The sequence below is a fragment of the Lissotriton helveticus genome, chromosome 3_1 (genome assembly GCF_964261635.1).
Source record: "Lissotriton helveticus chromosome 3_1, aLisHel1.1, whole genome shotgun sequence".
NCBI classification, from domain to species: domain Eukaryota; kingdom Metazoa; phylum Chordata; class Amphibia; order Caudata; family Salamandridae; genus Lissotriton; species Lissotriton helveticus.
Window position 1 is genome coordinate 1,281,921,762 of NC_136061.1, and position 17,565 is coordinate 1,281,939,326.

The following is a 17,565-nucleotide window of genomic DNA, read 5'->3' on the forward strand; positions in this document are numbered from 1 at the left end:
TTGAAGGTGTCTTTATTTTTAAATTAAACGGTTTACATTTTTACTTTTTATTTATTATAAATTTTAAAAATAAATGTTTATAGTTCCATAGGATCAAGCAGGTCAGCTTCCCACCCTATGTCATATAATTCGGACAAATCTGCATCCTCATCACGTTCTTCTTCATCCTCAGGATTTAAATCATCCAAGGGATCAACATCCACTGATGTTTCAATTACAAGTTCAATGATGAGGTCAAAATCAACTGATTGCAGATTATCGCTCATGTTGATGTTGTCTTTATCTTTAAAGAAAGATAACAACAATGAGATGTTGCAGAGTAAGAGACAAATCTCAGAGATTATAATAGTAAAATTGTTTAACAAGAGTAACATTTTGCAGCTATTATTTAGCCATGTCCAGCGATGCTGAGCAGGTGAAGCCTATGTCTAATTTTTCAGTGAACAGGACTCATCTCTTCTTAACCTTGGATAAGCCTCACCGACTCTGTGTCCCCTGCACATACTTAAATGTAAAGGGGCAGATTTATGTTAAATGGCACATCCCCAGGCATGCACCAGTTAACGTGCACCGCTGCTCTGCCACCCATGGTGTGCCGCATTTACAATCAGATAGGAGAAAGCTGCGTCAAAACCCTGCGCCTGCTTTAAGCAGGCATAGGTCTTGACGCAACATTGTGGAGATGGGGCACCCCTGAGCCTTGCTGGAGCTGCATCGCACTTGCGATACAACTCCAGCAATGCGCCACCTTTACAGCACAGATATGTCACGCATCTGTGCCATTTTTGCCCCATGCTGCGCCGCATTGTAAATGCAGCACACCATGGGTGGCGGAACAGCGGCGCAGGATGACTGGCACATCCCTGGTGATGCGCCAGTCATCATAAATCTATCCCTAAGCTTCTTATCTTGTTACAGATGAACCGCCATATGTATCATCAAACTATTTTGCATTTCCTAAATAGCGAATTTTAAGGAATAAATAGCAATTCTTTACCATTCCTAATTTGCAATGAGCAAATTGCTAATTGCAAATTACCCATTCATTTCCATGGGCTAGGAGGCTCATAGGAATGAAGGTGCAATTTGCGATTAGCAATTAGCTCATCGCAAATTAGGAATTTTTCCAAGGGTGCAGGGGTGTCTCAAGAACACCCTGCTGCACCCCTGAAAAAGAAATCTGGGGGCATATGGCGCACATACATGCCCTAAGGGCATGTATTGGCGTCATATGGCACCTTTTGTTTTTTGGAAAAAAAGCTTTTTGAAAAGAATTCGCAAATTACCACCAACTAGAAGTTGGTGGTAATTTGCAAATCCTTAATGGCATTTTTTGCATATTTTTTGTTTGATACATTGCATTTAAGGAATCGCAAAATTTGCAAATCCTTCAGTGCAATCGCAAAATAAGGAATAGCAAATATTGCTATTCCTTATTTTGCATCAAACTTGTTTGATACATACCATTTGTCTAATTAGCATTCGCAAAGGCCGAAATTTGCAGAATTTTGATCTTTGCGAATGCTAATTATCTTGATACATATGGCCCCAAGTGAGGCCTGTCTTGCAACATGGTGCATCTTTTGCATCACTGCTGCATCGGTTTCATGTGGCACGTTTTTTTTACACCATGACACATCTGCCTAAATGCATCAATTTGTAATTTTGTCGCCTCATAGCAAATCTTTTGCACCGCCGCTGCATCATAAAAGTGACGCACAGTGGCGCAAAAGAGGCATACACCTATCATAAATCTGTCCCTAGCATTTTAAATGATTAATCCAGGATGACGATAAGGTGTGGCCTATCCAGAGGTTTGTTTAAGGTGAGGCCTACTCAGGATTGCAGATTAAAGTTACGCTTGATGAAGAATACAGAGGAGATAATACATGTAAAGGCCTACCAATGAAGTAAGTAATGTCCACTTTATTGCGCCAGTCATCATAAATGTATCCCTACGCTTCTTATCTTGTTACAGATGAACCGCCATATGTATCATCAAACTATTTTGCATTTCCTAAATAGCGAATTTTAAGGAATAAATAGCGATTCTTTACCATTCCTAATTTGCAATGAGCAAATTGCTAATTGCAAATTACCCATTCATTTCCATGGGCTAGGAGGCTCATAGGAATGAAGGTGCAATTTGCGATTAGCAATTAGCTCATCGCAAATTAGGAATTTTTTCAAGGGTGCAGGGGTGTCTCAAGGACACCCTGCTGCACCCCTGAAAAAGAAAATTGGCGTCATATGGCACCTTTTGTTTTTTGGAAAAAAAGCTTTTTGAAAAGAATTCGCAATTTACCACAAACTAGAAGTTGGTGGTAGTTTCCAAATCCTTAATGTCATTTTTTACATATTTTTTGTTTGATACATTGCATTTAAGGAATCGCAAAATTTGCAAATCCTTCAGTGCAATCGCAAAATAAGGAATAGCAAATTTTGAATTAAGGACATTTTAAGTCATTTCCACATGTGCAGTGTTTTCAAATTTTGATTTGAAAATCGTTTTTAGGGAAAAGGAATGGTTTGTAAATTTATGACAAGGACATAATGGTGTATGCTTCTTTATAAGGCATTTCACTGTCTCTGATGTCATTTTTCCCATATTACATTATAAGACCTTTCCCCATGGAGCACATTCCTTGTAAATATGCTCCCACCTGTGCATGGTGAATTTAGATTTTGACTGTTTGAGTCACATAGCCATGTTAAAAGTGACCCAAAAAAATTGCAAAGGCTTTAAAAAAACACTTTCATGTGTCTTAAGGACATTTTAAGTCATTTCCCCATGGGCAGTGTTTTGTAAGTGGCGCAAAAGAGGCATACACCTATCATAAATCTGTCCCTAGCATTTTAAATGATTAATTCATGATGACGATAAGGTGTGGCCTATCCAGAGGTTTGTTTAAGGTGAGGCCTACTCAGGATTGCAGATTAAAGTTACGCTTGATGAAGAATACAGAGGAGATAATACATGTAAAGCTCTACCAATGAAGTAAGTGATGTCCACTTCATTGCGCCAGTCATCATAAATGTATCCCTAAGCTTCTTATCTTGTTAGAGATCAACCGCCATATGTATCATCAAACTATTTTGCATTTCCAAAATAGCGAATTTTAAGGAATAAATAGCGATTCTTTACCATTCCTAATTTGCGATGAGCAAATTGCTAATTGCAAATTACCCATTCATTTCCATGGGCCAGGATGCCCATAGGAATGAAGGTGCAATTTGCGATTAGCAATTAGCTCATCGCAAATTAGGAATTTTTCCAAAGGTGCAGGGGTGTCTCAAGAACACCCTGCTGCACCCCTGAAAAAGAAATTTGGGGGCATATGGCGCACATAAAATTTAACAACATTCCTTTACCTCAAAAACGATTTTCAAGCCATAATTTGAAAACACTGCCCACAGGGAAATGACTTAAAATGTCCTTAAGATACATGAAAGTGTTTTTTGAAAGCCTTTGCAATTTTTTTGGGTCACTTTTAACATGGTTATGTAACTCAAACAGTCAAAATCTAAATTTACCATGCACAAGTGTAACCATATTTACAAGGAATGTGCCCCACGGAGAAAGGTCTTTTAATGTAATATGGGAAAAATGACATCAAATGTCCTTAAGACACATAAAAGCGTTTTTTGATTGCCTTTGCAGCATGTTTGTATCACTTTTAACATGGCTATGTAACACAAACATTCAAAATCTAAATTTGCCATGCACAGGTGGGAGCATATTTACAAGCAATTTGCGCCACAGAGAAAGGTCTTACATTGAAATGGGAAAAATAACATCAGAGACAGTCAATTGCCTTATAAAGAAGCATACACCATTATGTCCTTGTCATAAATTTAAAAACAATTCCTTTTCCTCAAAAACGATTTTCAAGTCTTAATTTGAAAACACTGCACATGGGGAAATGACTTAAAATGTCCTTAAGACACATGAAAGCGTTTTTTGATTGCCTTTGCAGCATTTTTGGGTCATTTTTAACATGGCTATGTAACACAAACATTCAAAATCTAAATTTGCCATGCACAGGTGGGAGCATATTTACAAGCAATTTGCGCCACAGAGAAAGGTCTTACATTAAAATGGGAAAAATAACATCAGAGACAGTCAATTGCATTATAAAGAAGCATACACCATTATGTCATTGTCAGAAATATTATAACCATTCATTTTCCTCAAAAACGATTTTCAAGTCATAATTTGAAAAGACTCCACAGCTCCTATGCAGAAAAACACCCTGTCAGTACTAATACTTCACATTTTCTCCAATTACATTTTCTCAAAGAAACAAAATCTATTTGTAAAACACTTGAGACAAAGCAACATTTGAAAAACACAACTTTCTTCATAATTTTCTCCTTAAAGCACACTATTCTCTATCTAAATTAAAGAAATATTTTCTCACCTTAGCAAATACTTTGAGTTTGAAAACAGTCTCAGAAACACACCAATTTGTCTTCAGCAGAGCAAAAGGTATGCACTCCAGAGTCTGCAGCTATCAAAAGCACAGAAATGCTGTAATTCTTCACACATATCTCTCATGTCACCCAATCAAAACTCTTCCCTCACTTTTTTTCAAATGAAAACCCTTCCCCCCTCTGGCATTTCATGCCTTTTCTGCATGGCAACCACCTCTTGGAAGACCTCTGGTGTTTGCAAGTTCACACAACAATGTTGCAATTGAACTCTGAACTCTCAGTGCACCTGCGTATCCACTGCAATCTTTCATTTAATGACTTTTTATTGACCATTCAAAATACATCTTTCAAAGAACTCATCCATGCACCCTAACTTTCTGTTTTCAGCAATCAAAATCCACCAATCACTGTTACTGCTTCATTAACACAGAAACTCCACAGTTTTTTTCATTTTAAACTCTCATTTTTTCAACTGCCATTTCATTGCCACACTTCATCTGACTGCAGCAGAACCTTCTCTCACCATGTTTTCTGTCTAGATTGTTGGACATAGTTATATCCACTGGGCTCACAGGTATGCTGAGAACAGAAATGTACCTAACCTCAATTTACAAGATGTGGAAATTAAGTGGTTTGGCCACAGAGGATTAAAATGTCACCAATTGATACCATTGGTGAAAACCTTTATGCATTTGCCAAAACCTGACCTGTTAATTGTGTACTGTGGAGGTAATGATTTGGGCACTTTGACTGGGGTAGGTCTGGAAATGCTTTTAAAGGACACCTTTGAGCAATTGATGGCACTTTTTCCTCAAACTGCCTTGGTATATTCAAATATATGCCAAAGACAGAAATGGAGGTGGTCAAACCAATTTTGTCCACAAATTGAGAAGTCGAGGAAGCATGTAAACAAATCTGTTTCAGCTTACATGAGAGACCATGGAATGGGCTCCCTGTACAACAATAACTTGCGTTACTACATGCAAGATATCTACAGAGGAGATGGAGTTCACTTCTCAGATGAGGGCAACAGAATTTTCATTCTGAATTTAAGACTGTGCATTGGTACCTACTTATAAGTACCTAAATGTACCATAAACCCAAAAGCTCTTCTCAGAGCTACCCTACATCTGATCACTCACAATTATTATTTTACTCTAACATTTTTCACTAATTTTCAACAAAGTACGCTCCCTGGGGCGCTTCCCGGTACGCGAACCGGGAGCTAACCTCGCGAAATTTTTTTAAAAAATGTTTTTTTTCGCACATATAAGCCTCCTCAGCCACCCTCAGAAAACCTAGGGGGTCAAAATAAGTCTACCGTGCCCCCTTCTACCCATTCTGAACATTATTTGCCCTCCATCTTGTATCTTAATTCGACCGAAACACAAAATGGTGGACTCCCGTAACGCTTAAGGTTCGCGAACCGGGGCGCTCACCAGTACGCGTACCGGGTCGCTCCCTGGGAAGCGCACCATCAAAAAAGGTGGGAAAGTAGTTTACAGAAAAGCAACTGGAGACAATTTCACCAAATATAGATTAGCTCATACTACATACCAATCCCTACCATTTTCACAAATTTGATTGGAATTCCATTTAGCCATTTAGCCTGTAGACCTCTCTAAATACCCTGAGGTAAATTACTTCTCAAAACACATCTGAAGTGTTGGAATTGACAACCAATTAAAATGTTACTTTCATTTTCTACTTTTTTTACCTGACATTTGATTGGTTATGTACCTGAATATATATAAAGAAAGAGAGAGAAACACAGCCATTTTGACTACTACTTCCTGAATTACATTGCAAGATCATTTTCACTCACAACTTAAACTTGTTTTTAGAAGGTGAGATATTATTTTATAAATTTGAAAACATTTTCAGATAGTTATATACTATCCCTCTGTAAGAGTTAGACATTGAGAAAGGCTTCTTTATTATAATTATGGATTGATTTATGTTTCTGTGGTATAATTATGAATTTACTTAGGCTTCTTCACAGGCACTTTTTAATAGTACTACTTCACGCCTGAAACCATACAGTGCCCATAGATTACTTCTCTGTTATAAACTCACAAGTACCTGTCTGAACTTAAACCCAACAGTGCCCTATCACTACTGATATATTTATTTTTTATGCAAATTACAGCAATAAAATGGAAGGTGAGCAGAATGTTTCCTTCGAAATTGTTCTGGACAGCAACAATGAACAAGTTATGGAACCCATTGATGACTTAGAATTCATGGATGAGTCACGGGACTATGAATTACTTCAATGTGTAGAATCTGTCGATCATTTACTCCATTATGATGACGGTCAAATGTGGGAACTTATGTTCACTCAACAAGAGGACATATCGGACAGTCAAATGCTAGACGTTCTATTAAATTTTGAAAAACAATCTGAAAAATAAAATTGTATGTAATATTAAAAAATTGTTTGAGTCTTTAATCATTTTTATATGTAATTCATAAACTAGTTAAATGTTAGAAATGTTATTAAATTTTGAAACACAATCACAATAATAAATAATTGCTTAAAAAATAAAAAAATTAAAAAATAATCAACAAAACCAACAATCAATTAACATACAGTATTTGAAAAGTCTATCATTCATTTTTCATTATAGTACGCTGCCCAGAACGCTTCCCGGTTCGCGAACCGGGCGCTACCCACGCAAAAAAACAAAAAAAATAATTTTTTTTTTTTTGCCCCGCGGGCCCTTTTAAAGCCTCCACATTAAACCTAGGGGGTCAGGGAGGATATACTATGCCCCCTTATGGTCATTTCCCCCTTTGTTTTGGCCTCCTCTTGTCTCTCAATCCTACCGAGAGACAAGATGGCGGCCGCTCCGGACTGTTTAGAATGTTGACAGACACCGGAGAGCCAATCAGCTTCGCTACGCGAAGTTCCGGTACGCGTAAAGTCCGCGAACCGGAGCGCTGCCCAGAGCGCGCTTACAGATATATATCTTTTTTTAAACGTTAATTTCTCAAAATCCACTGAAGCACATATATTGAGACCTAGCAAAGGCACATCGGGCTACCAGTCCCTACAATTTTGCCAAGTTTCGTGCAAATCCATTCAGCCGTTCGGGCTAAAAGTGAGGCCAACCGCCCTATGGAAAACTCAATGTTAAAAACACGTTTTGGGACCCCCCTTTTTTCTCGGCCCCCCTTGACGAACCCCCCCAAATTTCCAGGGGCTGCTCAGAAACAAAATGTTCAATTTTCCAGAAAATTTCAGCCAATTCCGTCCACAAACGCCAAAGTTATTAGACATAGAATTTTCAAAAATCCCATAGGGAAAAAATCCTAACTATATATACCTACTGGCGACCGCCAGTAGGTAATATATATATATATATATATATATATATATATATATATATATATATATATATATATATATAATGTGTAATATTTTTATATTAGTTACAACATTTGAAATTATAATATAAATTAAAACAATTTGTTTAATAATTATTTAAGTAGATATACGTAATTATATATACTAATTATTATATATGCATTTAACTTTTTTCATTACATTTATTGGTTATACGTATCATTTTATTGTATGCATATTTTAAAAACCATATTTAATACAACACTATTTATAACAACAATATTTTTTCCCGATTATTTTTATTACTTATCGTTATAACTATAGAATGACGATGATTTTTACATCAATATTTTGGTCACAATATTTTGGTTAGGGGACATTTTGGGGGTTGAAATTATGACAGTGAACACCTGTGAAGGCTCTGCCAAGAAGAAGAACTGCTATGCTGCTGAAAGGACTGCCACTCTGCTCTATTGCTGCTTTGCTGGACTCTTGCCTTGCTGAGCTGCCCTGCTACCTCCTGCTCTCCTCCCTGCATGAGAAGGACTGGGACTGTATCAATGAACCCAGAGTGACTCCAAAGACTTGCTGGCTTGCCTCATTTTCCTAGTCTCAGGGACATCAAAGACGTCAACTCATCCTGCTACAGCACCAGACTTTGCTTGCTGCATGTTTTGCCCTTCCGTGTGGTGCCAACCCAGTCTAGGGCCCTTGAAAAGTGCTGCATCCTCATTAGAACCAGTGCATCTTCACCTTTGAGTGAGTCGGAAAGGGTGCATCTTTGTTGTTGCATGGATTGGACCCTGTGCATCGCCTTCAGAGTCAGCACCTCAACTTCGGAATCAACACATCGCCTACTGCTGGAGCAACAGCTGCGCATCACATTCAGAACCAGCGCCTTGTGCTCAGACCTGATGCATCGCTGCAGTTGCATGGAGAAAATTGATGCATCTCGTCCCCTGTGTGGCTCAACACTGACATATCGCTTCAGTGGCACCTCACATCTTCTTCAACAACGACGTATCCCGGATCAAGGTAATTTGGTTCAGCGGGCCCGAGTAGGTCCCTGTATACGGCCTGTGCTCCATCGTGGTTGGCTTGAACATTTGACTTTGCCCTGGCCCAGCCCGACCAAATATCCCAAATATGCTTTTTCTGTTTTTTCTAGTTTTGGTTGAGTTTGAGACTCGCGTGTAGGAGGCAGCTTAAATGGTTGTGATCACTGTGATTAAGACTAAATGGTGTTGGGTAGTTAAAGGGGGGCGATATGCCTTTTTGGTCTGACTACTCCAAGGTTTTGAAAAAAAGTGTTGAGGTGTATACAGTTGTACATAGTGTATATAGGGCCCTGTCTTTGAATTGATTTAGTAACGAATGCATCGAGTAAATTGTTGATTTTTGTATGCTTTTGTAGACGGAATATTGTATTGGCCCAAGTCCTGATGAGGCCCATAATGAGAGGGCTGAAACGCGTCGACACCTTTGTTTGAAAGAAGACCCCAGCCAAAAGATTGGAAAACTGTAAACAATATAATTGGTTTCACAAGGAGTAAAAAAGGACACGAGACAGATCTAAAAATTAAAAACGATCTGATAGACTCCTTGCAAAAAGGTCTGGGGTACTTACTCACTATCTAAAAGGAATGCTGAGGCTATACTAGAAGCAAGCATCCTGTGTAATAAGTTGTGCTAACAACAAAAAAATATTGTAGTATCTGTTTATCATTTGTATATATTATACATGTATGTGTAACAAATAATGTGTGTGTGTATATATATTTGTTTGTTTAAATAAGGTGAAAGGAGACTTTAAAAGACAATAAGTCTAACTTTAAATTTCTTTTCAAATAAATTGAAAATCAAACAAAAAAGAAAAAAGATTCGCTGTTCTCTATGTAAGGTTGGGTTACCTGAGGAAATGAAATGTAAGAATAAGATTCATGTAAATACAATATATCAGGTAGAGAATGAGATAATTAAATGGTCCCATTCTTTAATTAATTTTTGTGCTAACTGAGTCCAAGGCATCGTTTTGCTTTATAAAAATCTTTATGTACCCAGATGCCATAGGTTTACCGGGTTACCCCTGTTTTTTTAGGAGTATTTTTTTGCACTTAGTTAAGTGTGAGGTCCTTTCTGTTGAGATATCTCGACTGGAGTCCTCTTGGACTCTCTCAGCCAGAGAAAATAAACTCAGGCCATCAGGTTCCCCAGCTCTATATATATAGAACCCCTGTAGTTTATCTATGCGTAGGATTTATTCATGTGTTCTGTTACATATGTTCTAAAGACAGGGATATGTATATATATGATTTATTGTGAATAGAGTAGTTTTGAAGTATATTGTGGTTATTTAAACCTTCACATACAGATATAACTTTGTTTAGTGTTATGTCAGAACCAGTAGTGGTCAGTTATAGCAGCGAGGAAATAGATGCTATACTTCTAAGAACACCTACATTGCTGAGTGGGAATCAAGCAGTTGTCCAAACCGCTAATTTGGATAAGATAGAAAAATTGAACCAATTGAAAAAGAAAAACATTAGAACCCAGCTACATGCCAAAGTACTGTATGAACACCTCAGGAGCAAAACAATTCCAGTGGGTCTTCAGGTAAAAAATATACCAGGTATTTTTGTTGCGGACAAAACATATTTAAATAGATTTGGTGGGGTGGGTACAAAATGTTCCATCGACTGGATGGTTTTGTCAGTAGAAACTGCATTACGACTGAATGAAGAGGAATTGAAAGAGATTGCAGCTTTAGAGAAAGAAATATCGGATGATACTACAATCACAGATTCCAAAAAATTGTTGGAGACATTAGATAAAACACTTGCCGAGTTTACAACTTATAATACCAACTTAAAAACCAACAAGGTAGCGAAAGATATAACAAATTTCAAATTGGATGAGGTATACCCCTATCTCAAAGAAGACTTTTTTACAAACAATAACCCCAGTTCCCTGAATTTACAGTATAGAGGGCGATCAAGAAACAAATTCATTACTTTCTCAGAAAGTTCTTCAGATTCAGATCAAGGACAACAGAGTGGATATTATCAGTACCCCCAATACCCCAGGGCCTTCCCACCTTTTCTAAACAGAGGCAGATTTCGAACAAGGGGAGGAGGGTCGAGATGGAGAGGGTACAACCCACAGATGGGGCAATTTCCGCCCCCGGGCAGTTTCCACAATCCGATGTATATCAAATACAGGAGAACGAACCATTCAGAACACGCAAGAAAACATACAGACGCTGAGAGAGATAAGGGGTACCAATGAATTAAATACCATACCAATATATAATCTCTCGAATTATTGTCCTACAAAAGCAGAAATGTCTATTCTATCTAAAGGCCTGTCCTTCGTTCCATCAGCCCTACAAAACCCTATAGAGACCAAAAAGGAAGTTTTAACATTCCTCAGGAAGATTAGGCTTAAAGCCTTCTTCTTGGAGAGAGAAACAAATGAGTCTAATAATATCAGTGGCTTGAAAAATAAGTCGACATTTATCCCGGAAAGTGTATTTTTACCACCAGAAATACTAATGTTTGAAGACTTGGTTCTTAGGGAATTAGACGAGTTGCAATCTAAAAAAATCTTTTTTAATTCGAACTGTAAAAAAGAAGAGAGGACGGCCTTAAAAAATCTGGCAGAGAACCCGTCGCTGGTAATTAAACCGGCAGATAAAGGCGGTGGAATCGTGCTTTGGGACAGTGACAAATATGATTTAGAGGTAAATAGACAATTATCCAATGTAAACCATTATAGGAAATTGTCCGAGGACCCTACAATAAAACTGAAAGAAAAAATCTTTAATACAACAACAGAAGGTCTGGAACAAGGATGGTTGTGTCAAAAAGAATTTGATTTCCTCAATTCAGAACAAAATAAGATACCAAATATATATGTATTGCCCAAAGTACATAAATCCACCACTGATCCCCCAGGTAGGCCAATAGTTTCAGCCTGTGGTTCAATGTTAGAACCCCTGGCTAAATACATTGACTTTTTCCTGATCCCCTTGGTTAAAGAGACGCAATCCTATGTAAGGGACACCATGGATTTCATAACTAAGACAGAGGGTCGTCCCTTTGATTGCGAGAACCAACTGTTGGTGTCCTTTGATATAGAATCATTGTACACCAATATTCCGCAAGATGAAGCAATTGCAGTGATGAAGCATGTATTAGACCAGAGGATACGACCACATCAGGTACCCACTGATTTTCTAGTTACATTAGCAACCATTTGCCTAAAAAACAACTTCTTCGATTTTAAAGGTCAACTATATTTACAAGTTTCAGGAGTAGCAATGGGTTGTAGCTTCTCCCCGGAGATTGCCAATTTAGTCATGGCAGAATATGAAAAAAAGTGGATATATAGCGACACCAATACTTTTAAGATCAAGGTTAATTTTTGGTGTCGCTATATTGACGATATCTTTACGATATGGCAAGGCGACATTACATCACTAAAAGATTTCCATAACTGGCTGAACACAAGAACTGTTGAACTTAACTTGACGATGTCCAATGACCGGGAAAAATTAAGTTTTCTAGATGTCAATATTGGAGTAGACAACGGTCAACTCGAAGTTAGTTTATATACTAAGAGTACGAACCGTAATACATTGTTGCATTTCACGAGCTGTCACCCCTGCACACTTAAAGAAAATTTGCCCTACGGGCAATTTCTCCGGATAAGGAGAAATTGTAGCAAGAAGGAAGAATACTTTAAAAATGCTGAACATCTAAAAAACAAACTAGTGGCCAGAGGCTACCCTAAACGGTTAGTCAAAATAGCTCTGAAAAGAGCTTGGTTCACTCCAAGAGAGGTTCTCTTAGTACCAAAGATTAAAGAAAAAGATGTCCCTTTGACATGTGTACTTACCTATGACCCAAAGGCCAATAAGGTCAAAAAAGTTATCCAGAAACATTGGAAGGTCATTGAACATCTTGGAATAAAGAAACCCCTCTTTGCTTTAAAAAAAGGCAAGAATCTAAGACAGAGTCTGGTAAGAGCAAGTAGAAAAGATAAGTCTCAGTCACAGCGGCCGCTGGACCTACGAGGACTATTAAATCTGCCGCCCACGATAGGACATTACAGGTGCCTCAATTGCGTGGCGTGTGATCAAACAGCTGACACAAAATATTTTGATATCAATGGACAGAGGCACCACCAAAAGAGTTTTTCGAACTGCAACACAAAGAACACAATATATTGTATTAAGTGCCCGTGCAGTAGATTTTATATTGGCCAGACCACACAAGCTGTAAAAAAACGCATTCTTCAACATAAATCGAGGGTGAAATGCAAAGTACACGGAGCACCATTGGTACACCATTATGAAACACATCAACACACAGAAAATGACATCACATGGACAGTCCTATGTGTGCTGAGCAAAAACAAACAAGATGACATAAAAACAAGATTGGACAGGTTGGAAGCAAGGCTGATCGAAAAGTATAAGACAGCGACAACCGGGCTAAATGATAGAGATGAAATTTGGGCATTAATATAAGTTAAGAAGAGAGAGGTTACTTGAGTACTCACTTGAATATTTAGACCATGTAAATATGACTTTAGAACATGTCAGACCGGTACTGGTCTACACACTAGACAGAGTTTGAACTCCACAGAATATAGAAAAAAAGATATACTGCATGTTGAGTAAATATTTGTATTTTTGTATTTTTGTATTTTTGTATTTTTGTATTTTTAAATTTCCCAAAAAATATATAGATGAGTAAATATGTGATGTGTTCATATGACAACATGTATGAATAGATTGTGCGGAGTGTCAGACTATGGGCTATATCGCCCCCACCCTGGAAGAAACAGTGTTGCAGTTTGCTAGGTTTTACGCATTGTACTCCCTTGAATAATAAGAGTGCCTGTAACCCATGGGGTTCTTATATAAAATAGCGTCTCTATCCCCCGTATAGAATAACTAGTGAGGATTTCTTCCATCTTCATGGTTGGTACAGACCCGTTAGTCCTCTTATAGTGTCTGAGTTTATTGAGGGTACTGGATCACGTGACCGGCTTAGAAACTGGTTCCGGTCGGCAGAGTTGTTTTCGGGAAGAAAGAGGCAGTGGAATCCGCCCCGCGCAGAGAAAAGCTAGTTTGGACAGATGATCAGAATTGAAAAGTACGTTTATAGAGCTAGTAGACAAGGCATATAATAGCAGGAAAGTCAAGGTTTTTTATAGAGATAAGTTTTAATCGTTTGACCTAAACACGCTACTACGGTGTTCCTTAGGGTCCTTAGATACGTGGTTACGACGAGCATTTCAAGAGGGTGAATACCCATGGATTTAACGATTGGGATGGCCAGAGAAGCCTGAATAGAGTAAGTACCCCACATAAGAATCACTCAGAAATTACGTGCTTAGCGAGCACTTATGGGAAGTAAGGTATATTCCTTTAAAAAACGCCGAGGTAACACAGGGTGTTTTTATGTTTTTTCTGCTTTTGGTTGAGTTTGAGACTCGCGTGTAGGAGGCAGCTTAAATGGTTGTGATCACTGTGATTATTAAGACTAAATGGTGTTGGGTAGTTAAAGAGGGGCGATATGCCTTTTTGGTCTGACTACTCCAAGGTTTTGAAAAAAAGTGTTGAGGTGTATACAGTTGTACATAGTGTATATAGGACCCTGTCTTTGAATTGATTTAGTAACGAATGCATCAAGTAAATTGTTGATTTTTGTATGCTTTTGTAGACGGAATATTGTATTGGCCCAAGTCCTGATGAGGCCCATAATGAGAGGGCTGAAACGCGTCGACACCTTTGTTTGAAAGAAGACCCCAGCCAAAAGATTGGAAAACTGTAAACAATATAATTGGTTTCACAAGGAGTAAAAAAGGACACGAGACAGATCTAAAAATTAAAAACGATCTGATAGACTCCTTGCAAAAAGGTCTGGGGTACTTACTCACTATCTAAAAGGAATGCTGAGGCTATACTAGAAGCAAGCATCCTGTGTAATAAGTTGGGCTAACAACAAAAAAATATTGTAGTATCTGTTTATCATTTGTATATATTGTACATGTATGTGTAAAAAATAATGTGTGTGTGTATATATATTTGTTTGTTTAAATAAGGTGAAAGGAGACTTTAAAAGACAATAAGTCTAACTTTAAATTTCTTTTCAAATAAATTGAAAATCAAACAAAAAAGAAAAAAGATTCGCTGTTCTCTATGTAAGGTTGGGTTACCTGAGGAAATGAAATGTAAGAATTAGATTCATGTAAATACAATATATCAGGTAGAGAATGAGATAATTAAATGGTCCCATTCTTTAATTAATTTTTGTGCTAACTGAGTCCAAGGCATCGTTTTGCTTTATAAAAATACAAATATCCCATTTAAGCGCTTATTGCTTCTAAGCAATATTTTACCTTTGTTCTTTAAAATTTCATATCTCAACTTCTACCTGTTGGATTTTTGGCAATTTGGTTTTGTTTAATTTATAAAAGTATTCTCTATTTTTCTAAACTGTTGTGAAGTCTTTTTGTGGTGTTTTCACTGTGTTACTGTTTAAACTGTTGCACAAATACTTTACACTGTACCTCTTAAGTTGAACCTGACTAATCTATGCCAAGCTACTAGAGGACGAGCAAAGGATAATTCACGGTGTGTTGTTACTTACCCTGACTAGGATTGTGGTTCCTGTTTGGACAAGGTGTATATTGCTGCTAACCAGAAAACCAATTTCTAATACTCTGGCATTGATAAGGAATTCTATGTTTGGGTTTTATGTGAGGTAGATTTTTAAGCTCAATGTTTAATTAATAAATAAGTAGTTGTTAGCCAGTGGATGTGAATTTTCATTCAGATATTCAAGTAAAGTTCAGTGATGACATATATTTGTGGATTTTGATTATGTGTGTAATGAGCAGTACTCCAAGGTACACAAGAGGAGACTTGTAGCCCTCTGGACCTGGTAGGGATATCTGCTGAAGATGATGTTGGCAAATGCAGTAGGCAGAGAACTATTTAAGTTTTGTGACTCATCAAAGCCAATAAGATATAGATGATGGTATGATGGTGGACAGTTGAGTGGATTAGGGGGTTAATGTTGCTGGTAGTGAGGCAGACCGTAACCCTGATTTCTGTTTTCTGTTTCAGTACTGGAGTCCGACTCAGGAAGATAACCGTGATCGAAGCAGATGGCACAGATTTTGGCCCTGTCATTTTATTGTGACTATTTTCCTGATTATATTACTGATGAATTAAAGACGAGTTAGCTTTCATTAGCTAAGTAGGTTGAAGGAGTTCCTATTTCCACTTTTAAAAGATGTAAGAATTCTTTCAGATTTGGTGGTGTTTTGGATGATGTTGTTGTGTGCTTGAAGAGATAACCCTTGTGATCAATATAGTTCTGAGGGTCTCAGGGAAATCAAATGTAATTAGGTCCCTTTTGTATCAATGCGTTATTTTACCTTTGGTAATCTGGGGCGTCTACAAGGTGTACTCCCAAACTAGCAACCAAGTACTCCTTTTAGTACTTGACTTTCAGAATAATGAACGACAGCAGTCTAATTCTTACTCAGGGATGTGCAGCGAGAAAGAAAAGCAGAACTCTGCAACCAACAACAACATAGGTAAATACAGATGTATTATTCTTAATATCACATCCATTTTTATTTTACTCTTAACACCTTAACCGCGGCCGTTATTTTGCCGCAGTGCGGCGGTTCCGCGGAGTGGGCGGGGCCGCGTCGGCCGACGGCTGATGGGAGCAAGGAAGGGGCTAACACCACATCTAGTTGTATTGGAGATAGATATACCAATAGTAAATTTATGCTCATGATATTGTGGTAGATAGTATTGCCACAATGTTTTTGAAGCTTGAAAGAGGCTGTGTATGGGCCATTTTCTTTGCCCCTGTGGGCAATGACGGGACCAAAATACCCAGCCCACACAAAGGCCTTTTTAAGGTGTCCCACCTGACAGTCTCAGACTGCCCAAAGAGCCAATTAAAGGCTAGATGTAATTACTTAAAAGTGTAAAAATGTAAATCCTCAAATAGCATTTTCGTTGTTGTTAAATAGTTGATAAATTAGGAGATATGCATCCAGTGGGTAAATTGCACAATATTGAATCAAGAAACCTGGGTTAAACTCCCGGCTTACCTGTTTGATGAAATTAGATGATCTTAGGCCGCGTTCGACACAGTCAGCCACCCCACCTTCATAATGAGGCTGGAAGAGTGCGGGATCAGGGGTAAGGCCAGGGACTGGCTAATATCCTATTTGGACAACCGCCAGCAACGGATCTCGCTCCCTCCCTTCAGCTCAGAGGAGCAGAGTAGGACAAGGAGTACCTCAGGGCTCAGCCATCAGCCCGATACTCTTTAATATTTACCTCCGCCCTCTAGTCCAGCTCATTAAATCATTTGGGATCTCCGCATTTAATTATGCGGACGATACCCAGCTGGTCTTTTCACTGGAGGGACAGGGTGCAGTCCCATTAGAGACCTTCCATCGGTGCATGCAGGCTACAGCAGGATGGCTCCGTCTGAACTCGTTGCAGTTCAATGGAACTAAGACAGAGGTCCTGTATTGTTCCAACGATCGAGTCCCCCGTGATCTTCCAGACGATTTCTGGCCCCCGTCTTTCCCAGAGACGGTGTCAGCCGCACAATCGGCGCGTAACCTGGGTGTCATCTTTGGGCCTAATCTGCAGCTGGACCTGCATGTGAATAAGACTACTTCAACGTGCATGATGCTGATTCGGATGCTGCGAAAGGTTCTGCCCCTCCTCGCTG